This window comes from Zingiber officinale, chromosome 6A (genome assembly GCF_018446385.1).
Source record: "Zingiber officinale cultivar Zhangliang chromosome 6A, Zo_v1.1, whole genome shotgun sequence".
In the NCBI taxonomy this organism is placed as follows: Eukaryota; Viridiplantae; Streptophyta; class Magnoliopsida; order Zingiberales; family Zingiberaceae; genus Zingiber; species Zingiber officinale.
The window spans coordinates 131,042,716-131,067,936 of record NC_055997.1 but is presented as its reverse complement, the minus strand read 5'-3'; the positions used below and the strand labels follow the sequence as shown (position 1 = coordinate 131,067,936).

At 42.3% G+C, this 25,221-nt stretch overlaps 1 pseudogene; it reads left to right on the top strand.

Annotated features, from left to right (window-relative positions):
- Window positions 1–2,293: 2,293 nt before the first annotated feature.
- On the top strand, window positions 2,294–23,401 carry LOC121995344 (annotated as a pseudogene).
- The last annotated feature ends 1,820 nt before the right edge of the window (window positions 23,402–25,221 follow it).

The window sequence follows — 25,221 nt, the reverse complement described above, 5'->3', positions numbered from 1 at the left end:
ATATGCGATGTCCCATAAGCCTCCGCCTTCAAACTTTGGCAGTTCTATTAAGCCGGTCATCTTGTGCTTCCTTGGCGGTTAGTCCAACGGAGAGCGTCCTCGCTATGATACCACTTGTAGGAGGATCTTACGGCCGGCTAGAAGGGGGGTTGGATAGACGGCGCCCCCAAATCGCTCGCTTTCTACGTATTTGTTAGTTGCGCAGCGGAATAGAAATAATACAAACACAAATACGAAAGCTAAATACAAATACAAAGAACAAGAAAGAGCAAGCAAACCAACATGCGCCGATTTACGTGGTTCGGAGATAAAGCTCCTAGTCCACGGCGTGTCCGTAAGGTGGACGATCCCTATCCGTCGGTGGATTACTCCCAGGAAGACCTCCGGCTAGCTCAAACCTCCTTGTGGGTGGAGAAACCTCACCACAAACTCACCAAGACCTCTTGGACACAAGGGAAACTCTTGAGCACTTGTAGACTACTAATTAGACCTTAGCCAAGTCTACTTTTGTCAGCTTCTGCTGGCCATCCCAAGCTCCTTCTTATAGAGTTTTAGGAAATCAGCCTTGCTGATTTGCCCGTTACCAGTCGATTGGTCCTTGCACCAGTCGACTGGTGCTAGTCCAACGACACTCCAACGACTATCTATCAGTCGACTGGTCCCAGCCATTTTGGGCACAGAAGCTCTCTGTGCTCACCATCAGTCGACTGGTCCTAATACCAGTCGACTGGTACAACCCTAAACCTAGGGTTCCCATCCCGAGTACATTTCTCTCAGCACTCGGACCCTCACGACTCACTTGACTCTTCATTGCAGCTTTGACCACTTGCCTTCAAGCCTACTTCCTTTGGCTCTCGTCCCTCGGATGCATCCAAGCCCGCGATTCGTCTCCAATGCCATCTTTCGCATATGCCTCGAAGTCGCTTCCATCGGTCCTTGTCCTTGCTGCTTTGTTCACGGTCCCTCGGATGCTCCATCCTTCACCGGACCCGAAGCCATCAACCTGAGTCACATGTGTCACCCGCAGTCCTGCACAACTCAAGTACACATATCAAATAACGAGGGTAAACCTAACTTAAACCCTTTGCCCAAACACCAAAACACATGGTCCCGCGGACCATTGGGATTCCTCCAACATGCCCGACACCCACCATTCGCGTCTCAATCTCCGCTATGCCTGACACTCACCACTCCGGCCTCACTTGCCGCTTTGCCCAGAACTCGTCCCTCACATCTCCCTCATCGCTTTGCCCCGCATCTGGCGCTCGGTGGATGTTTTCTCGGTCGCGCTCACGGCTCTGCTCACCCATCATTCTCTTTATTACGTGGCCGCGATTTATTGACGCTCGGTCAGTAGTTTTCTCGGTCGCACTCACGGCTCTGCTCGCCCATCATTCTCTTTATTACGTGGTTGAGATTTATTGACGCTCGGTCAGTATTTTTCTCGGTCGCGCTTACATGTTTGTTAGTCCATCAGTCTCTCTATGGCTAGGTCACGATTTACTGTCGCTCGATCGGCATTTCTCTCGATCGCGGTTACTCTTGCTCGGTAGACATTTTCTCAGTCACGCGTTTGATACCCCTCGCTTATCGTCTCTCGACCCGCTCGGTGGTCGCCCTATCACTCGATCGACATTAGTGTTTTACTTCTCGCTTGGCATGTACATAATCTCCCGATCGGTCGGCTTAGCATCGCTCGACCGTCTGCTTGATATCGTTCGATTTTTCGCTCGGCCTCCGATCAATCGCTTACTCGATATTGCTCGGTCTCTCATTTAGCATTCGAACGATTGCCCGCCCGACACGATGATCAGACTCTGCATTTAGGAGGGATTTTGTTCTTAGTTTAGTTGGGTATAGTCAGTCGGACTCGCGCCTCCTTCGACTAGACTTGAAGGGGAGGCTTGTGATATGGATATGACATATGGCAGAAGAGTAACTGAAGGAAAGAAGAGGGGTGATTTGGTAAAAGGATGGTGTAGGGTTTTAAGGGGAGAACACTATAGCAAAGGGGGGCTTCGTTCGGGTGGGGTTGCCGTCGCCAGAAGGATTGTGTTCTTCCTCTCACGCTCCTCGCCGGCACCGACGTCGACCGCCGACCTCCACCTCTTCTCCTCTCCCTCTCCTCCTCGCGTGTCACCGCTGTCTGATTGGCCATCTGCCGCCTTCGACCCCTTCTTATTCTCCACGCTTCTGCCGTCACCGGCATCCCCGACACCATCGCATTGCCTCCCTCGTCGCCTCCGGCAGCACACCACTGCCCATCTCCCCTGCTCTCTCTCTCCCTCCTCCGATGACCGTCACCAAGCACGCGGTGCTACCTCCCGATGCCGGTTGCCACCTCCATCGCCTCGCTTCACGCCAGAGCTTCCTCTGTTGCCCCCTCTTCATCACTGGAGACACACCACAACCCAAGCACTGTATGTGCAGCCTCGTCGGTCAATGGCAGCACTGCCTCCTCCCCTCCAACCGACAGCCTCATCGGATGCCCCCATGGTCGGCCCACACGCTCGCTGCCAGCTTCATCGAGACCCTCCTCTCCGGCTGTGCCCTAGCACGAATCAGGTTATTACGACCGTTGTCGCCGATCGGGCCATATCTCGCTTTCGTCGTGTTCTGATCTCTGAGTCATCGTTGTGTTCTGGCCTTCGAGCAAAGTCTATGTCTCGACCCCTGCACTGATCTGGGTTATGTGTCGTGTTTTGATCTTTGTGCAGCTATTACTATCCGACCTGTGTGTCGTTATTGTATTTCAGCTTGCATGCCATTGTCACAGCTTGGCCTATGTGCCACTATCATATCCCAGCCTGCGTGCCGAAGTCGTATTCGGTTTTGTGCGACCACGTCCGACTTCGCGTTGTCAGATCCATGTCTTCATCCGGCTCGGGGTCATCTGCTCTTCCGGATCCCTACAACTCAAGCAGCGTCCCATCCGAAGGCGCCCCCTGGGCCTGGGTACGTTTTCCGTACTCGTCCTTCATTTGTTTCGTTATTATATTATTAGCCTGTTACTCATATATTCGTTGGATCCGCCTCGAGCCTCGGGGTACCAGAGACCGGGGCGACCCGATCGCTGGCTATAGGTATCGTTGACCAAAGGACTTTTGACGACTTGGTCAACACAGAAGCCATCTCAACATATCCTCCTTCGGGACATCGCAACTCCATCAATATTTCATCCATCTCACTCGATAATTCATTTAACTCAGATTCTGAACAAGATCATCCATTATTCAAAAACTGGTGCCAGAATACAAATATCTGATGAGCTATATGACTTGGCATACCAGTAAGTAGAATGGTTTATACATGCCAATGTATATTTTTCAGACTTCAGACGAGTGCGAAATATTTTATACCATCTATTTTGTGGATCAGTCGGTAACATTAAGATTACCCTAAAAGAAAATCACCTTTTTTTAATTGAAATATTTTAGCAACTCAATTTAATGACGTTTTTTTTTTTTTTTTTTTTGCTTTCCTTGCCCTAGACTAGACGGCCACGTTGCTGCTCCTGCTCTCCTCTCCCGCACACCCTTCTCCTTCTCCCGCTCTAGTGTCCGGCCAATAGCTACAGATAACGTGGTTGCGTCCTCACCGCCCAACGGAGTCGTTGCTGATGGTTCTCTGGTCAACACTGCAGTGCTGCCGTCGTCACATGACAAAGTACGTATTTTATTATTTCGTAATCTCTTCCAGTTAAAAAAAAGTTATTAAAGATATGTGGATCGTTTGTAGCAGAATTATGTCCACCAGTGATTGTGCATTCTGTTTCTAGTTAACTGCGGAACCAAGACCAACTCTGTTGATGGCAAAGGAATTGAACAAAAAAAATGCTTTTTTTTATCATTGTCTGTAAAAAAACTGTGACTCACTAAATTGTGACATACGAGCTTGGAGATGCATATGCTTGCTGATCTAGGTTATCTGTTTTTTTTTTCTTTGAATTCAACTTGTTTCTTGGTTTAAAACATAGACCCATTATTCAGGTAAAGCCAGGAACAGTTAGTTGGGGTACAGCAACAATTGTTGGAGTATTTGCAGGGTTGCTATATGGCGGAAGCAAAGAGGCTTCTGCATCTGTAGTAAGCTTTCTATTCCTAAAATACTGTTGTGATTATTTGTTCCTTTTTACTAAATTTAAATTGTATTGTATGCATGTTAAACTTTCTGTTTTTGACTTTTTAAGTTGGAGCATAGAGCAATCCACGAATCATATGTGCTAATCTGAAACTTTGTTTCTTTATCTCTTTTTGTTGGAGCTCAGATCAATGCATTAAACCTCATTCTTTTATTTTCTTTGGGACTTTGTTGGAATCCTAATTCTTGATTTCTTGCCAACTTAGACATGATACAACTTCTAAGTCACTGACACTTTTGTCCTTTTTGTAAATGTGTTCTGGTTTATTCTTCTGAATTATTATTAGGTGTTGAGTTCATATTACCTATTGTCCATCATGCGTCTCCACTAGGCATTAAAATCAAAAGCTCTCAGTTGTTACTATTTGTCAAGCAAGGCCAAATTAAAACAAAAAGGCAAACAACAAAGTTAGAACTTGCAGAAAATGCTTGTTGTTAAGGGTGTGTATACGTCGTGCTCCACCTATCTATTGAAGGATAATGGCATTCTAATATCTACAGAGAAAGGATGCAGAGGTTGTTGAATTGTAATTTAAACTATTCCTTTCCCTTTAGTTTTTAGTCTCACATTGCCAAGCTAAGAATTTTGGAAGACCTTATATATGGAACCTTTCCATCCTTGCTTAGCAATGATAAGGGGGGCCTACACGTATGCGCGGGCCAAGCCCAAATCGAATGGATTTTGGGGGGGGGTTCGAGCCGGAAATCCATAAACCGGGCGTCACGTACGCGATTATCTCGCGCGCAGGGGGGTGCAAATCCCCAGCTCGTGGGCCTCGCGCTTACGGGCGGCCCGGTCTGTTTTTGCCAGTCCGGTTTGGTTCACTCCATTCGGTTTTGTTGCCTGATTTATCTATTCCGGTTTGGTCCTTTTCCGCGCCGCGTGAGGAATCAAAACAGCGCGATGCACTGTTTCTGTCCGCGTGAACGAAGAGACGCGGTTCTGTTCGCGTGAAGGAGCAAAGCGACGTACACTTTGGTGCGTGCGCTGTCCTCCGTTCCTTCTGAAAAACACACCGAAGCAAAGCATTTCTTCTGCCTTCAGCTTCTTCTTCTCTCCCCTTGTTCTGCCTTGTTCTGAGTTCTGAGGCTTGGTTTGCGATTTGAGGTTGAGTCTGAGTGCGGCGCTCGTTTTGGAGTGCACCTACGAGCGACGCGAGCGGTTGTCGGATCTTGGGAGGATTTTGCCGGAGAGCCTCTGCACCGTGGGCGGCAATCAATTCTCTAAAGACAGTCGGCACGTCCGACGCTTCGACCAGAGATACACAATTTCTTAACCCTTACTGTTATTAAAGTTTATTGCATGCTCGTTCATTTATTGGTACAATTATAGATTACTGTATTAGCGTAATTAGTTCTATTACAATTATTACAATTTTAGAGAATTGATTGTAGCATCAATAAACATGATGAACGATAGGGTAACGGGGTCTGATGAGACTAGCGCCCAACCCGAAAGATTTTTCGGGCATAACTTCAGACGTTGGCAACAACGAATGAAATTTTAGCTTACTACGCTAGGGCTATTCTCCGTTATAGAAACAGACCCTCCTTCACCCAATGAAGAGGAACCTGCCCGTAGTGCTACCTTAGAGAGGTTTAAGCAAAGGGATTATCTCTGCCATGGGAGAATCCTATCTGCCCTCTCAGACGCACTATTTGATGTGTACTGTTCTACCGCTTCAGCTAAAGAGTTGTGGAAATCTTTGGATAAAAAATACAATTCTGAAGATTCTGGTTTAGAAAAGTACACTGTGGCAAAATTCCTAAACTTCAAAATGGTTGAAGGCAAATCTGTGATAGAGCAGACACATGAATTCCAAGTCCAAATTCATGGTCTTGCTGAAGGAGATATGCCATTACCTAAAAAATTTCAGGTCTTGTCAATCATCGAAAAATTGCCTCCGAGTTGGGAAGATTTTGACATGACTCTTAAACATCGGAGAGGTAAAATCTGTTGGGATCTTAGATGGCTAGAGGGGGGGTGAATAGCCTCTTTAAAAACTTAAGCAGAGAGTTCTACACAGAAACTAGTTAGCGCAGCGGAATAAGCAAACTAAAACAAAACGAAAACCAGCACACAAACACTGATACACAGATTTACGAGGTTCGGGGATAACTTGCCCCTACTCCTCGGCGTGTCCGTAAGGTGGACGACTCCTTGATCTTCGGTAGATCGCACCCTGGAAGAATTCCGGCTAAAGATCCTCCTTCTAGGTGGAGTAACCTTTCCACAAAGTCTCAAGAAATATCTAAGTTAAAGCACAAGACTTACAGAAGCTCGGTGGCAGAGAAGAATGAAAAATGCTTACAACCACGCGAGGATCAGTGAAGGAAACAGAGATCGCAGTTCACCCGAGAGCTCAAGAAGTTTTTTCACACCCAACAGACTTTTCTTTCAGCTTTCTTGTTGTTGTGTTCTTCTTTCCTCTCGCTGTTTTTACTGCTTCTGAAGCCCTGTTCCCGATCATGGTCGGACTGCACGAATCAGTACTGCACCTCTTCTCCTTACCTGGTTCTCTGAACTCACACCAATGAAATCACTGGCGTCTCTGGATATGAACCAATAAGTAGAGGTCAAACTGAGCGCAGCCCAATCGCAATCAGATTCGCCAGTGAACGTTGATGCCTCAAATGCATCTGTTGCAGCAAATCACAGTGAAAAGAGCACTTGTCTTCTTCTCTTAATGAAGCTTAATTTGAATTCAACCATGAGAGTGTGACCTGCGACCTGCAAGCTAAAAAGACTCACAGCAGATGGTTAAAAATAGACGGGTGAAAACAAATACGGCAAGAAGAAAAAGTGCATGCAGAACAATCAATACCATGGATCGGTCAGCAGACCGATCCACGCTTTCTAGATCATCACTGATCGGTCTCCAGACCGATCAGATGTCGCTGCGCACAACTTCTGATCGGTCTGCGGACCGATCAGGCACTAATCTGATCGGTCCGGAGACCGATCAGATGTCGCTCTTCCCAAGCGCTGTAAGCCCTCCTGATCGGTCTCCAGACCGATCAGTAAAATCACGAGGCTATCGATCGATGATCGTCCGCAGATCGACAAGAATCGATCGCGAGCCATCGATCGATTCCCGATCGGCGTCGCCGACCGATCGTGTCCAGCCACCTTTGATCGATCCGCCGACCGATCCAGCTTCTGACTCAGTCCGGCCGAGCCCTCTCCGACCTAGTCCGAGAAAGAGCCCTAGCCCTCTCCGACTTCATCCGGTCCAGAGAACGAGCCACCGAGCCCTCTCCGACTTCGCATGCCAAGTTTCCTTCTTGGACTTTTCAACACCGATGTTCGATCACCCTTGATCCATCCGGATTTTTTGCCCGGCTTCACTCACTGTGACTTGCACCTAGCTTCACTCACTAGGGTTTTCACCGGCTTCACTCACGATTTTTCAACCGCCTGGCTTCACTCACCAGGATTTCCAATCTGCCTGGCTTCACTCACCAGGACTTTCCAACTGCCTAACATCCCAGTTAGGACTTTCTCAATCAGGTCAACCTAGTCAACCTAGATTAGTAATTAATCTGAGTTAAATATCTGATACAAACTTAAATCAGTGTCATCAGCAAAACAACATCCAGGTCAGACTGTATCAACAATCTCCCCCTTTTTGTTGTTTGACAACACGATTTAAGTTTAGATCAGAAATGCTCATATACCCATAATTTTAGGGAAATCAGGATCCTCCCCCTAAGACGGATATACCTTAGTTATCTTCTCTCCCTTTTTCATATCGACTCGATGAAGTCAATTCATCACTTAACTTAGTCGAATAGGTGCGAATTAGGTAAGAGGATTCGAAAAGACTCAAAGTCATAGAGGATTCGAAAAGACTCAAAGTCATCCTCTCCCCTTAAATCAACCTTTCATTCATTACTAAACTTAGTTATCTTCTCCCCCTTTGTCAAACACCGAAAAGGAGTGAACAAGGTGAGATAACTTAAAGAGCTCCCCCTTAATCCATACTGTCCTCTGCTTAATCCCCCTAGAGTTCCTTCTAAGTGTATTTTAGGACAGTAAATGAATAAAGAAATAAAAGACATATGAAGAGTATAGTAACAACCAAGAAAAAAACAGCAAATATATAAAGAAGAATGAGTAGCATAACAGGAAGTAGCATACAACCAGGTCAGACATAAGTATCTAGCAACCATCATCCAAAACATACAATCAATACGATATCATAGAACAGTGTGTCTCAGTCAGCCTCCTCATCATGAGGAGCATTAGCAATATCAGCGGGAGGAAAGGATCCCTGAGGTGGCAAGCCGCTGCTCGAAGATGGATAGCCCGGGAAATCCTGCGGAGGTGGATATCTGGCCATCCAGTTCATAATCGTCTGATGGGTCGCCAGCTGCTGACTGCGCAAATCATTGTAGCGCTGGTCAATCCGGACGCGTAGCCCATCGAACTCAGCAGCCATCATCTCCTCGTGGCGATCAAATCGGCTCTCCAACTCAGCGATCTGCCAGCGCAGATCTGGATCCGCCTCGCCATATGCAGCAGCAGCAGCAACCTGTCGTCGAGGTAACTCACCTAGTGCCCTCCCATCCTTCCACCTAACCGCCCCAGCCTGTCCTAAGATTCCAGACTTGGAAAACACACGTTTCCCAAGTCGACAATCCTGCCTAACCATCTTTACTATCCTCCCTTTAGAGACGTCAATACCCAGGGTCTCAAGCCAGTCAGTAATTACATGCCCATAAGGCATATAGATGGTGTAACCGCTTGGCTCGCTATGGGATATGATAGAAGTATAGACACTCGACATGATATCAAAGTCAAGACGCCTACGCAACCCATAAAGCAAGACGCCTACGCAACCCATAAAGCATCAGACAATGATACGGTCGAATCTCTGCCAATGGTTTAGAGGTAATAGGTAGAAGACAGTTTGTGACAATTTTGAAAAGAATGTAATCAGGAGCAGAAAGGCCAAGAGCTGCAAATGTAGGAAAATCGACATCTAACTCATCTAATCCATCCGGTCTCGGATGTCCAAAGAAGTACTCATAAATCGAGTCAGATGAGACATCAAGAGGATGAGGCACGGGTTCAGGCAAAGCAGGATAGAATGAGAACACCGTCCCCGAACACATACGACAGCCTAAATAATCAAAGAAGGCAATTAAGCTGAAATCAACGTTTTGCTTAGCCACTCTTGATCTATAACTACCATCAATAGTCTGATGAAGGTTGTTATAGAATTCAGAAACTAGGTCAAAGTTGATATCCCTCTCTAAATATACCAAGGAATCAAGTTTATAGTAGGCTATGGTCTCCGTAATCGCTGGACAAAACTCATTCATGTAGTTTTTATCGACTGATCTACATGGGAGCAACTTGAAGGTCCTTTCCTTAAAGGATTTTTCAAACTGTTGGTTGAGGAATCTCCCCGAACTGGACGGTTGAGGTCGGGAGGTTTCTTTGGACTTGGATTTATCTTTGGACTTGGAAGTACCCTCACCTACTGGTTTCTTCCTAAGGGGTTAGCAATGTGGTAAAATGGGGCAATGAGTGAGCACCGGAGCCACCAACAATCAAGAACCGAGACAACAGAACAACAGAAGATTCAGCGAGAAATGAAAACACAATGCCAAGTTCTAGAGAGGTAAGAAGTTACCTTGGTGCCATTTGAACTTTAGGCTAGGGCTTCCGAAGGCTAGAGCTTCGGCTAGGGCTTGGCGTGCAAAGAGAAGAGAAAGGGTGAGCTGGTGGGAAGAGTCGGCTAGGGTTTCGCGTGAACGAGGAAAAGAAGGGATCGGGAGGTTTTAAGGGTTTAGATGGGTGTACAGTGAAGAAATGATCGGACGGTTGTCCGATCAGAAGGTATCAGAAGCCTCCTGATCGGTCCCTGGACCGATCCAGGAACATCCTGATCGGTCCACGGACCGATCAGGAGACGATCAGTACTCACTGATCGGTCCCTTGACCGATCAGCGAGATTCCTGATCGGTCGGTAGACCGATCAGAGATCGATGGCTTTATGCCGAAGTTGATCTGATCGGTCTTGGACCGATCGAACTCTCGATCGAGACCGACCGTAGGGATCGATGGCGGCTCGAGCGTTCCCAGTCGACCGATCGGTCCGTGAGACCGATCGGTCTCGATACTAGTATCTCCCGTAATTTCAGTAACTGAAAATAGTAATTTCAGTAACTCGTGTTCGATAATTCGTGGAAGTTTCTCTAGGAAAACTTCCAAGTTCAGAGCCTAGAACCTGGAGGATCTACAAGCATAACTCTTACCTAAAAGTTATGGTCTGAACTTGTTTATAGCCTTAAGGTTGCAGACATTAGAAAACAAACAACTTAAGGCCTGAAAATTGAAAATTTTCACCTTTGTTATGTACAGTTTCAAGTTTGTCAAAATATATTCAAAATGCTAGAATTACTTCAATAGCCTGTCTTATTTTTCATTCAAAATCATGAATAGCCATATCAAACAACCCATTAATCAAAATCAGATCAAATCTAGGCAAAGGCCCAACCAAGTTTCCTTGGTTGGAATATATGAGTAAGATCTAGGAACCAATTACACATGAATTATGTAATGGTGTTCCCCATACTCAATTAATGTCTCTTCAACCTAATTATTCAAGAGATGCATGATACATTTTGAATAATTTGGTTGTTCCTAGCATCTCACCCCATTTCTAGCAAACAAAAATATTTTGTTAAACCTTATAGATTGTGTGAGATGTTCCCAAGTTGCCCAAATTATTGTCCCAATTACTCTTGTCATTTTAATAGTCCTTATTGATCATGGTGAAGTTCTAATGACCTAAGGAGCCAAACACATTCCCAACTCCCTCCTTAAATGACTAAATTCATTCTCCGGAAGGGGTTTGGTGAAAATATCAGCTAGGTTTGACTTTGACTCAACATATGTGAGTGCAATGTCTCCCCTAGCTACGTGATCTCTTATGAAGTGATGACGCACTTCAATGTGTTTGGTCCTCGAATGATGGACTGGATTTTTAGTTAGGTTGATCGTGCTAACGTTGTCACATAGCACTTGTACACCCTTATAAGAAAGTCCATAATCCTCTAGGGTGTGTATCATCCACAACAACTGTGATACACTCTCTCCCATGGCAATATATTCGGCCTCGGTCGTGGAGAGAGCAACACAATGTTGCTTCCGACTTGACCAACTAACTAAAGATGAACCTAAAAATTGGCAGCCCCCACTAGTACTTTTCCGATCCAATTTGCACCCAGCATAATCGGAGTCGGTATAGCCTATCAAGTCAAAAGACTCTGTACGAGGGTACCATAGACCTACTCGAATTGTGCCCTTAAGGTATCTCAATATTCTCTTAACTGCAATTAAATGAGATTCCTTGGCACAGACTTGATATCTAGCGCACATGCCCACAGCAAAAAGTATGTCTGGTCGACTAGCTGTGAGATATAGAAGACTACCAATCATGCTTCTATATTGCGTTAGATCAATTGGTTTTCCACTCTCATCATTGTCAAGGCGAGTGTTTGTCGCCATTGGAGTGGACACTTCCTTAGAGTCACTCATATTGAATTTTCTAAGCATCTCTTGAGTGTATTTTGTCTGATGGACATAAATTCCATCTCGAGTTTGTTTGATTTCAAGTCCAAGGAAGAATGTCAACTCTCCTACTATACTCATCTCAAACTCACTTTCCATATGAGAAATGAATTCATTCAAATAGCCCTTGTTATTTGAGCCACAAATTATGTCATCGACATATACTTGGGCTACAAAAATGTTTTCACCATCTCTACGTAGAAATAGTGTTGGGTCTATTTGACCTCTTACAAATCCCTTCTCTAGTAAATAAGTTGACAACCTTTCGTACCAAGCTCGAGGTACTTGTTTAAGCCCATAAAGAGCTTTCTTGAGCTTGTACACATGGTTTGGAACTTCGGTATTCACAAACCCCGGTGGTTGTTGAACATAGACCTCTTCTTTGATGAATCCGTTTAAGAAGGCTGATTTAACGTCCATTTGATAGAGCTTGAAACCTCTATGTGCAGCAAAAGCTAGCATCAAACGAATGGACTCTAATCGAGCCACGGGAGCATAAGTCTCATCATAATCGAGACCTTCGACTTGACTATAGCCCTTGGCTACAAGTCTTGCCTTGTTTCTTACAACTTCTCCCTTTTGATTTAACTTATTTTTGAAGACCCATTTGGTTCCAATAATGGTGGTCTTCCTAGGTCTAGGAACTAAATCTCATACTTGGCTCCTTTCAAATTGACCTAATTCGTCTTGCATAGCTATGATCCAATCAGGATCGTGCAATGCTTCATCAACTAGTCTTGGTTCAATTTCTGAGATTAAGGCAACCTCATTGGACTCATTTCTAAAGAATGATCTAGTCCTAACCCCTTGTTGGATGTCTCCCACAATTTGGTCTTGGGGATGACTAGAGGTTAACCTAGACTGCCTTGGTGTTGGCGGTGCCTCATGAGTGGTCTCACTCGGCACAGGTGAGGACTCAGTATCAGGCAACGGGTCCGCCTGAGTTCTTTGTTGCCCTTGCTCATCATCATCAGAGTCAATTTCGACTCTTTCCATGTTTGGATCATTCAAACCTAGCCTTCTAAGTTCGAATTGAACTTCTGCTACATTCCTTGATTGATTATTAGGGATTTCTTCGAAAGCTACATCCGAGGACTCTTCAATCAATTTAGTCCTATTGTTGTAGACTCGATAGACTTTGCTGGTAAGAGAGTACCCGACCAGTATCCCTTGATCAGCCTTAGCCGTGAACTTCCCAAGATGATCCTTGGTGTTCAAGATAAACACCTTACAACCAAACACCCTAAGATGTTTAATTGTAGGCGGTTTCCCAAACCAAAGTTCATGGGGAGTCTTTCCTAAAAACCTATGTATTAAAACTCGATTTTGCACATAGCAAGCTGTATTCACAGCTTCAGCCCATAAGTAGCTCGGTAGTGAGTACTCATTGAGCATGCTTCGTGCAGCCTCTTGTAGGACTCGGTTCTTTCTCTCCACAACCCCATTTTGCTGTGGGGTCCTTGGAGTAGAGAACTCATGCCTATATCCCTTTTCTTGACAAAACTCTAAAAACCTATGATTTTGAAATTCCCCACCATGATCACTTCTAATGGTTTTAATTGTTGTCGATTTTTCATTTTCAGTTCTTCTACAAAAGGAAATAAAAATATCTATAGTTTGGTCCTTATGTTTCAAAAAGAAAGTCCATGTGTATCTAGTAAAATCATCAACGATTACCAAGCAATATCTACTTCCATTCAATGATATTACACTACTGCAATCAAATAGGTCCATGTGCAATAAATCTAAAGCAGTAGATGTACTTACAGTGCTTTTACCTTTATGAACAACTTTTGTTTGCTTACCCTTTTGACATGCATCACATAGTTTGGTCTTGTGGTACTTGATGCTGGGTAAGTCTCGCATTAATCCTTGGTTGGCCAACTTCCGGATGTTCTTCATGTTTACATGTGCCAACCTTCTATGCCATAGCCAACACTCTTCTTCTTTCGACATGAAACACTTAATCAAAGCATTAGTAGCACTTTTAAACGATACTTGATAAATATTATCAACCCTTGTGCCTACTAGTACTGTGTCAAGTGTGTCAATGTGTTTAACCAAACATTGACTTGAATGAAATTCAATTGTGTAACCCGTATCACACAATTGACTGACACTTAGGAGATTAAAAGTCATCCCCTTGACTAGAAGGACATTCTTGATATGGAAACATTAGGATATATGAATGTCTCCAACTCCTACAACCTTAAGGCTACCATTATTACCAAAAGACACATTACCTCTACTTTTGTTTTGAATGGTTGTAAACAGTGATTTGTCCCCGGTCATGTGCTTGGAGCATCCACTATCAACAAACCAAGTTGATAGATGCTCCCCCTCGACCAATGCCTACAAAACACGGAAGATAGAGGTTTTAGGTACCCAAATCTTGGGACCTAATGCTTCTACAACGAAAGACCTAGGAATCCATGCCTTGGTCATACCTTTCCTAGTTCCATGAGCCCTAGAAACATGTGATCTACTATTTTGAGTTCTAGACATTAGAGAAATGAAACTCGACTCCTTGGGTTGATACCCTAGCCCGACCTTGTTGTAGACTGCCCTTTGGGCATTTAGAATCATGTCTAGAGTCTTAGAGCTAGTTGAGAACTTCTCAAGCATTTTCTTGAGTTTCTCAACCTCACCCTTTAATGCCTTGTTCTCATCCTCAAGGACTTCTAGATGTAGGTCATCGACCTCATCTTCCCTAAGGGTCCTTAAGGTTTTTACTTCTTCTTTTAACAATTTAGTTTCTGTTTTTGACTTTTTAAGCAATGTAGATAAGTGAGTGATAGTCTTATAACACTTTTCTATATGAGAAGAGGTTACCTCTTCATCATCCGACGATGATGAAGCCGCGGTCGAAGCGTCGCTCGAATCTCCCTCACTTCCGGAGTCCGAAACCTCCTTTGCCATGAGTGCTAATTGTCGTGTGCTCTTTTCCATCTTCTCTTCTTCCTCCGATGAGCTTGATGAGGACTCATCCCAAGTGGCCTTGAGAGCCTTCTTCTTCTTGGCTCTTTCCTCCTTCTTTTTGGCTCGTTCCTCCTTCCTCTTTAATTTCGGACACTCGCTCCGAATGTGTCCTTTCTTGCTACACTCATAACATATAACATTAGATTTATCAAAATTTTGATCATTTGTTTTACCTTTTCCTTTGTATCTTCGGCTTCTTCTCATAATCCTTCTTACGAAGTTCGCCATCTCACTTGATGATGATCCACTTTCATCATCGGATTCGGAGGAAGAGGTGGATGAGGAAATCTCCTTTTCCTTCTTCTTTTCCTTCTTCCTTCTTCCATCCTTGCTCTTTGGTCCTGCAAATAAAGCAATACCCTTCTCTTTTTGACCTTTGTTAGCAAGCTCATGAAGTTCCATCTCACAGAAAAATTCATCTAGTTTAACAATGGAAAGATCCTTGGATACCTTGTAGGCATCTACCATAGATGACCACAAGGCATTCCTAGGAAAAGATTTAAGAGCGTACCTTACTAGATCGCGATTCTCCACTCGTTCGTCCACAGAGTGTAGACCGTTGATGATCTCCTTGAATCTCCCATGAAGTTCACTTACCGTTTTATTGTCCTTCATGGTTAGATTTTGGAGTTGATTCAAGAATAGGTCCCTCTTGGCAATCCAAGAATCTCGAGTTCCCTCTTGGAGCTCGATGAGTTTGTTCCATAGGTCTCTTGCACTCGAGAACGGACCTACCTTGACGAGTTGGTCCTTGGCGATTCCACATTGCAAGGTGACCATAGCCTTGGCATCGGCTTGTGCTTTGCGGAGTTGTTCGGTAGACCACCTTGACGAATCGAGTTCCTTACCTTCTTCATCCTTTGGTGGTGTGAAACCTTCCTTGACTGAGAACCACATGGCAATGTCGGTCTTGAGGTAATACTCCATGCGGCCCTTCCAATATTGAAAATCTGCTCCTTCAAAGTAGGGTGGTCGATTTGTGCTAAAGCCTTCCGTCATAGCCATCCTTGTTTGCTCTTTTGGGTGTTAATCCGAATCAAAGAGCCCCTTGCTCTGATACCACTTGTTGGGATCTTAGATGGCTAGAGGGGGGGTGAATAGCCTCTTTAAAAATTTAAGCAGAGAGTTCTACACAGAAACTAGTTAGCGCAGCGGAATAAGCAAACTAAAACAAAACGAAAACCAGCACACAAACACTGATACACAGATTTACGAGGTTCGGGGATAACTTGCCCCTACTCCTCGGCGTGTCCGTAAGGTGGATGACTCCTTGATCTTCGGTAGATCGCACCCCGGAAGAATTCCGGCTAAAGATCCTCCTTCTAGGTGGAGTAACCTTCCCACAAAGTCTCAAGAAATATCTAAGTTAAAGCACAAGACTTACAGAAGCTCGGTGGCAGAGAAGAATGAAAAATGCTTACAACCACGCAAGGATCAGTGAAGGAAACAGAGATCGCAGTTCACCCGAGAGCTCAAGAAGTTTTTTCACACCCAACAGACTTTTCTTTCAGCTTTCTTGTTGTTGTGTTCTTCTTTCCTCTCGCTGTTTTTACTGCTTCTGAAGCCCTGTTCCCGATCATGGTCAGACTGCACGAATCAGTGCTGCAGCCAATCCCTCTTTCTCCTTACCTGGTTCTCTGAACTCACACCAATGAAATCACTGGCGTCTCTGGATACGAACCAATAAGTAGAGGTCAAACTGAGCGCAGCCCAATCGCAATCAGATTCGCCAGTGAACGTTGATGCCTCAAATGCATCTGTTGCAGCAAATCACAGTGAAAAGAGCACTTGTCTTCTTCTCTTAATGAAGCTTAATTTGAATTCAACCATGAGAGTGTGACCTGCGACCTGCAAGCTAAAAAGACTCACAGCAGATGGTTAAAAGACGGGTGAAAACAAATACGGCAAGAAGAAAAAGTGCATGCGTAATCATCACCGTGGATCGGCCGAGACCGATCCACGCTCGATTATCACCGATCGGTCCGGAGACCGATCAGAATTAATCTGATCGGTCCCGAGATCGATCAGATGTCGCTTCGGTCTGCGGACCGATCAGCACTAATCTGATCGGTCCGAGACCGATCGATGTCGCCTTCCCAAGCGCAGAAGCCCTCCGATCGGTCTCGCACCGATCGCAAGAAATCACAGAGGCTATCGACAGATCGGTCCGCAGACCATCATCGATCGACATCGATCGGTCGCCGACCGGCCAGGTGTCCAGATTTCCTGATCGGTCTGCCGACCGATCCAGCTTCTTGACTCAGTCCGGGTCGAGCCCTCTCTGACCTAATCCGGAGAAACGAGCTCCCTAGCCCTCTCCGACTTCATCTGGTCCTAGAGAACGAGCTACCGAGCCCTCTCTGACTTCGCATGCCAAGTTTCCTTCTTGGACTTTTCAACACCAGATGTCCGATCACCCTTGATCCATCTGGATTTTCCCTTGCATGACTTCACTCACCAGGACTTGCACCTAGCTTCACTCACTAGGGTTTTCACCTGGCTTCACTCACCAGGATTTCCAATCTGCCTGGCTTCACTCACCAGGACTTTCCAACTGCCTAACATCCCAGTTAGGACTTTCTCAATCAGGTCAACCTAGTCAACCTAGATTAGTAATTAATCTGAGTTAAATATATGATACAAACTTAAATCAGTGTCATCAGCAAAACAACATCCAGGTCAGACTGTATCAACAAAATCTCTCTCGAAGATTTGATGATTGCCTTAAATATCGAAGAAGAACATCGGAAGCAACATAAAAATGATGATACAAGAATGCCTATGGATTTTATTCCAAAGGCGAATGTAGTAGTCTCATCTGACAAGAAGAAATTCAAAAATCAGAAAATGAAAAACAAGATGAAACCCAACCCAAAGGTTCAAAAGAAAACTGGAACCAAACCTAAGCCTTGCTGGGCATGTGGACAGGTTGGACATTATGCCAAATTCTTCCCTAAGCGAAAGGACAAGGAGAAAAACCAAAGCAATACGTCCAAGGCACAAGTAAATGTCGTGACTGCTAGTGACGACACCAGCGATAGGTTTGTTACCTTCAAACCTGAACTAAATTTGATCTATCAACCCAATGAATGGTTAGTTGATACATGTGCTAATGTACACTGTTGTGCTGATCGCTCAGCCTTCCTTACTTATCAGGTAATTGAAGGCACTTCCGTGACCATGGGGAACCATTCTGCAGCCAGGGTGTTTGAGATAGGACAAGTTGACCTGAGGTTCACCTCTGGAAAAGTCCTGTCACTGCATGAGGTGCATCACGTTCCAGCGGTCCGTCAGAATTTGATTAGCGGATCAAAGTTAGTCCGTGCTGGTTATGAGTTGAACTTTAAATGTAATAAAGTTGTAATATTACATTTAAGAACCTTTATTGGAAAAGGTTACCTTAATGAAGGTTTATTTAAACTCAATGTAGAAAATACTACTTTAAATAAATCTTCTGATATTGGTTGTTCATATAACATTGAGTCTTATGATCTGTGGCATGATAGATTAGGACATGTCAATTTTAATACCGTAAAAAGGATGATGAATCTTGACATGATCCCTAAGCATGCTATAAATGATAAGAAAAAATGTGAAATTTGTGTGCAATATAAACAACCCCGTAAACCCTTCAAATCAGTTGATAGAAATTCTGATATTTTAGAATTGATTCATACTGACTGTTGTGAGTTTAACGGTGTAATAACAAGAGACCATAAAAGGTATTTCATTACCTTCATTGATGACCACTCTCGTTATTGTTATGTTTATTTGCTAAAAACCAAGGATGAAACTTTAGATAAATTTATGATTTTTAAATATGAAGCTGAGAATCAAACCGATAAAACTATTAAGAGGTTAAGGTCTGATAGGGGTGGAGAATTTACCTCGAACCTGTTTCAAAAATTTTGTCAAGATACAGGTATAATCCATGAGGTAACTGCTCCATATAGTCCTCAATCCAACGGTATAGCAGAACGGAAAAATCGAACCCTTGAAGATATGATTAATTCCATGTTAGGCAGTTCTGGGTTACCCAACTTTATGTGGGGGGAAGCTCTATACATTGCATGCCATGTGCTAAATAGAGTCCCAATGAAGTCAAGGGATAAAACCCCATATGAGCTTTGGAAAGGCCGAAGGACAAGTTTGAAATACCTTAAAGTGTGGGGGTGCCTGGCAAAGGTACTAGTACCTGAACACAGAAGGAAAAAACTTGGTCCAAAGACCGTAGATGGTATCTTTTTGGGTTATGCTCAAAATAGTATTGCATATAGGTTCCTGATTATTAAATCAGAAATTCCTGGAATAGATGCAAATACTATTGTAGAACTTCGCGATGCTACATTTTTTGAGGATATATTTCCTATGAAGACGAGAACACCTCAATCTAGTATTTCTACTAGAAATGAACCTTCTTCCGTAGAGGTCCTATTATCCGTAGTTGGTACACCTTCCTCAAGTCACTCTAGACTAGATGAATCTAGTGAGTATACAAAACCGAGAAGGAGCAAGAGGCAACGTGTGTCTACGGATTTAGGCCAGGACTTTATCACCTATAATATAGAAGGTGACCCTGTGACATATAGAGATGCTATGGCTTCTCCTGAAGCTGAGCACTGGAAAGAGGCCATTAAAAGTGAAATGGACTCTATTATCTCTAATGTCACTTGGGAGTTGGTAGATTTACCTCCTGGGTGTAACACTATAGGATGTAAATGAGTGTTTAAAAGAAAACTAAAACTTGATGGGTCAGTAGATAAATTCAAAGCCCGCCTAGTTGCTAAGGGATTCAAACAGAAAGAAGGGATTGACTACTTTGACACATATTCTCCTGTTACCAGAATTACTACAATCCGAGTGTTAATAGCATTGGCGTCCATATATCATCTTGAGGTCCATCAAATGGATGTCAAAACGGCATTCCTTAATGGAGATCTTGAAGAAGAGATATATATGGATCAACCAGAGGGATATGTAGTTTCTGGAAATGAGAACAAAGTCTGTAGGTTAGTCAAATCTTTATGGTTTGAAGCAAGCCCCAAAGCAGTGACACGAAAAATTTGATAGAGCTATGTTATCATTTGACTTTGAAACGAATGACTCTGATAAATGTGTGTATGCTAAAATGAAAGGTGATAATTGTATTATCTTATGTTTGTATGTAGATGATATTCTACTGTTTGGTTCTAACATTTCTATTATTAATGAGACTAAGACCCTCTTAAGTGGTAAGTTTGATATGAAGGATATGGGTTGTGCTGATATGATTTTAGGGCTGAAGTTGACTCGTTCAACTGATGGAATAGCAATTTCTCAATCACTCTATATTGAGAGAGTATTAGAGAAATATGACTATAGCCAAGTTAAATCTGTAGTCACACCCTATGATCCTTCAAAAACTCTCCACAAGAATAAGAGTGGTGTGGCAGTGTCTCAATTAAGATACTCACAAATAATAGGTAGTCTAATGTATTTAGCAAATTGTTCTAGACCTGATATTTCTTTTGCTATATCGAAATTGAGCAAGTTTACCAGCTGTCCGGACAGAACGCATTGAGATGCATTAGATAGAGTACTCAGATATCTGAAAGGCACTATATCCTTGGGCTTGTGGTATGGGAGATTCCCTGCAGTCCTGGAGGGATATAGTGATGCAGTTGGATAGCTGACACTGCTGAGTGTAAAGGCGTTACTGGTTATGTCTTTACACTTGGAGGCGGTGCAGTTACTTGGAGGTCTGTTAAACAGACGATTATAACCCGATCTACATCTGAGGCAGAATTGTGTGCTTTGGATACCACAGTAACTGAAGCTGATCGGCTTAAGGGTCTTCTTTATGAAATTCCCTTGATGATGAAGCCAATACCTTCAATTTCAGTACACTGTGATAATCAAACAACAATAGCTCAGATTAGAAGCTCCAAGTATAACCAGAAACAGAAGAGACATGTACGAATAAGATTAAAGTCTATTCGTGAGCTAGTGTCTCTTGGAGTGGTGTCATTGGACTTTGTAAGTTCAAAAGATAATATTGCTGACCCACTCACTAAAGGACTTGATTCTGAGAAAATCAAGAGATCCAGTAAGGGAATGAGACTGAGGCCTGTCCTGGTTTCATCTATAGCGGCAACCCAACCTATCTGATTGGAGATCCCAAAAAGTAGGTTCAATGTGGTACAAACAAGCTATAAGGGTGAAACGTAAGCATCAAATTGATTGAGATGTAATCTTATAGTCTCTTCCCTGGATAGATGCTTGACTGCTAGTAAGGATGAGCTTAGGAGCTCTTAATGAGTTCAAGGTCTTAATGACAGGATGCTTGCAGTACATCCTTGGAGAACTCACCTATGCAAGTGTAACTGTGAGGCCGCAGTGTGGGGGGTCTAGGCAACTCTCCTTAGCACTTATGAAACAAGATTCGGTGGCATGGCCGTAATGCACCAACCCAGAAGGATTCAACCGTCGCCAGTGATGAGTTGTTACCAATTGATCTTCACATATATAAAAGGTTTAAGATCAAGACTCAGTTCTCTTCAAACCTATGTGAATAAAATTGGTGTACTTAGGTGAAAATTCAAACCGGAAGGTATTTTCACTGAAAGCTCATTGCAACCAAGCCTCAGAACATATCTTTCTTTTCTTCTAAAATAATTTGAATTAGTGGGGGATTGTTGAATTGTAATTCAAACTATTCCCTTCCCTTTAGTTTTTAGTCCCACATTGCCAAGCTAAGAACTTTGGAAGGCCTTATATATGGAACCCTTCCATCCTTGCTTAGCAATGATAAGGGGGGCCTACACGCATGCGCGGGCCAAGCCCAAATCGAATGGATTTGGGGGGTTCGAGCAAGAAATCCATAAACCGGGCGTCACGTACACGATTATCGCGCGCAGGGGGGGGTGCAAATCCCCAGCTCGTGGGCCTCGCGCTTACGGGCGGCCCGGTCTGTTTTTGCCAGTCCGGTTTGGTTCACTCCATTCGGTTTTGTTGCCTGATCTATTCCGGTTCGGTCCTTTTCCGCGCCGCGTGAGGAATCAAAACAGCGCGACGCACTGTTTCTGTCCGCGTGAACGAAGAGACGCGGTTCTGTTCGCTTGAAGGAGCAAAGCGACGTACACTTTGGTGCGTGCGCTGTTTCGAAGTGTATAAATACACTTCCTCCGTTCCTTCTGAAAAACACACCGAAGCAAAGCATTTCTTCTGCCTTCAGCTTCTTCTTCTCTCCCCTTGTTCTGAGTTCTGAGGCTTGGTTTGCGATTTGAGGTTGAGTCCGAGTGCGGCGCTCGTTTTGGAGTGCACCTACGAGCGACGCGAGGTGTTGTCGGATCTTGGGAGGATTTTGCCGGAGAGCCTCTGCACCGTGGGCGGCAATCAATTCTCTAAAGACAGTCGGCACGTCCGACGCTTCGACCGGAGATACACAATTTCTTAACCCTTACTGTTATTAAAGTTTATTGTATGCTCATTCATTTATTGATGTAATTATAGATTACTGTATTAGCGTAATTAGCTCTATTACAATTATTACAGAGGTTACATTAAAGCTAGGGAGTACACGCGACAAGCATGAACAGTATAGAATAATGAGAGATGCAATGGAGAAAAGGTTTATTCGTGTTGCTCGTTGTTCAATTGCAAAACTGACTGACTGAAAAACGAGGTGTTCATGATGTGTATAATGTGGTCAGTGCTGGTTCTGCTACTGCTGCTACGTTCGGTCTTATATGTGTGAAAGATTACTCTTTTCTTCTGAACTTTATCTTTGTTCTGCACCAACATAATGATTTTCCTTACAAAGTAGCATGTCTATAAGAGAGTAATTTCGCTACAGCTTTGGGTTACGATTAATAATGAAAATACTGCAATAATTACATATGGTACAGTACATTGAATTGAATCATGTTTTGTATTGATCTTTATGTTTTTGCTCTGTCATGGATTAATCTGTAATTGAACTAACATTAAAATGAGTCAAGTGATGAGCAGCTAGCAAAGAAAGTACCTTATTTTGTTGTTTGTTTCAGTGCCAGGGTCCCCAATGTGGCGAGCAAGGAATGTATTGCTTGGTTCAGTTTTGGGAGCTGGAATTTGTTTCCCTCTGGGTAATGAAATTGTAGTTTAATTCTTTTAGATTGTCATATCAATGTAATTCCTTAAAAACTTAATCTCATCAGGTTTACATATACCAATGATCATTACTCTTATCATGCTGCACTTCGCATCCTCCATTTTCTCATACATGTTCTCGTTGTTTGATAGTTTCAATTTATCGGATGCTATGCCAGGATGGGTTCATCTGAAGCTGGTGGAAATGGCAAACAAAGAGCTATCAAATTCTAAGTCTGCTGATACAGAAGGGCAGAACGATACAAATAAAACTGGTGTTGGTGCTGCCATAGAGAGGCTTGAAGAGCGCCTACGTCGAGAGCTGATACTTTGTACGATCTTGGTCGTTGGATGGACAAAATGTGTAGGTTTTGTGATGTTCCTAGCGGTATAAGAGTGCATGGTGGATCCAATGCGTCCTTTGAGAGGAATAACTGTATGATGTTTCTGCAAAGAGTTTCATAAAATATAATGACATAGTTCTGTAACTTCTCTCTGCCAATATCTGGAAAGTGATAAGAACTAATAGTTTCAAGTACTCATTAGTTGGAAGGTTATAATTTTCAAAGTTTATGGATTTTGTTTTTATTTAATACAATGGCAATAATGCATTGAAATTTGTAATAGTTATTGGTGTTCTATCATTAGTATTATTTCATGTCCAATACTGCACCATCAATTTAAGAATATTCGATAATTTACTAGATTGCACACTCAATTTTAAGAAATATTTAATATGTGCATTATAATTTGGGTATGTATTAAAAGGTGCACTTGTTTTTCAATATATCTTCATTTGTCTAGTTAATGAGTGTATTAAAAATCATATAAATAAAAGGCATTTATGGTGTCTCAGACACCTCGCACATCCAGTCAAGGACGAGAGTCAGGCAGAGGTTAGGTACCATATCAAATCTATCTATCTTATCTTATAATATTCATCTTGTCACGTGTGTATTCTTTAAGAAAAATTTACATATAGTGTAAATATAATTTTACGTACACTTTTCATTAAAAAAAATCTTTATTTTCACTCTCTAATTTAATATATTTATCTAATTATCCTTGATATTTTAAATATAAAAAATCTAAAAATAAATATAAATTATCTTAAATTAAGTACATTAAACTAGAATCTAGTATATTTTCTATCAAATTGAATACGATTCTTTTTCTACCTCAATTGGATGAAAAATATACTAAATTTTCTTTAAATGGTACTCAATTAGATGGAAAATATAATAGATTTTCTTTAAATGATACTCAATTGGATAAAAAATATACTAAAATTTTTTCAAATGGTACTGAATTTAGGAGGAATTATATTAAATAGGAAAAAAGTCGTACTTAATTTAATAGAAAATATACTCGATTATAGTTTAAAATGCTAAATTTAATAGGAATTATACTCATTTTTAGACTATTTATACCTAACAAATATGAAGGGCAATTTTAATAGAAAATATTCTCGAATATACTAGATTTTCTTTAAATGATACTCAATTGGATAGAAAATATACTAGATTTTCTTTAAATGATACTTAATTGGATAGAAAATATACTAAATTTTCTTTTTACATGGTGCTGAATTTAGGAGAATTATATTAAAATAGGAAAAAATATACTCAATTTAATAGAAAATATACTCGATTCTAATGTAAAGTACTAAATTTAAGAGGAATTATACTCATTTTTGGACCTTTTGTACCTAAAAAATCTGAGGGGCAATTATGTCACAATATTTGCATGAGGGAGTTGAAGGAAATAAAACTTTGCATGCAGGGAGTGAAAATAAAGTTTTTTATGAGTGGGGATTGCATGCAAAATTCAAGTTATGATTGAGGATTTTTCTCTACTTTACCGTATTTTTTTTTTCTGTTTTTGATTTTTTTTAATAATTTATATAGTTTTAATATTATAATTCAGATTATAAATCTAAACATTAAATTCTAAATTATATATATAATTATTTGATACAATTCAATTTTGGCTAGTCAGATTCTGACCAGATAGATTTATCATTATTTGATTATAAGAAATTCTAGACTGATTAACGATACTTGTACATTAATTATTATTTATTTTGAGCACATTTTTTTTTATTAAATATATAATTATATATTTTATTTTTTGAATTACTAAATTAGGGGCCGACTATACGGCTATGATTTCAGCCGCATTCGTTCCTTCGTCCTTCCACCACCTCTCCTTTAAAAGCCTCGTAAGTAACTTTTCCTTCAAATATATATTAGTTTTAGTTATCATATATGTTGTACAATTTGTTGCTGGAGATATTTGAAAAAATTATTAAATTGAAATTATACAAAATCAATTCTAACTTATCTGTCGAGATGACCAAAGCGGATAATCTCAAACTGCCAGCGGGATTGGTTCTGCCAAACTTCCTG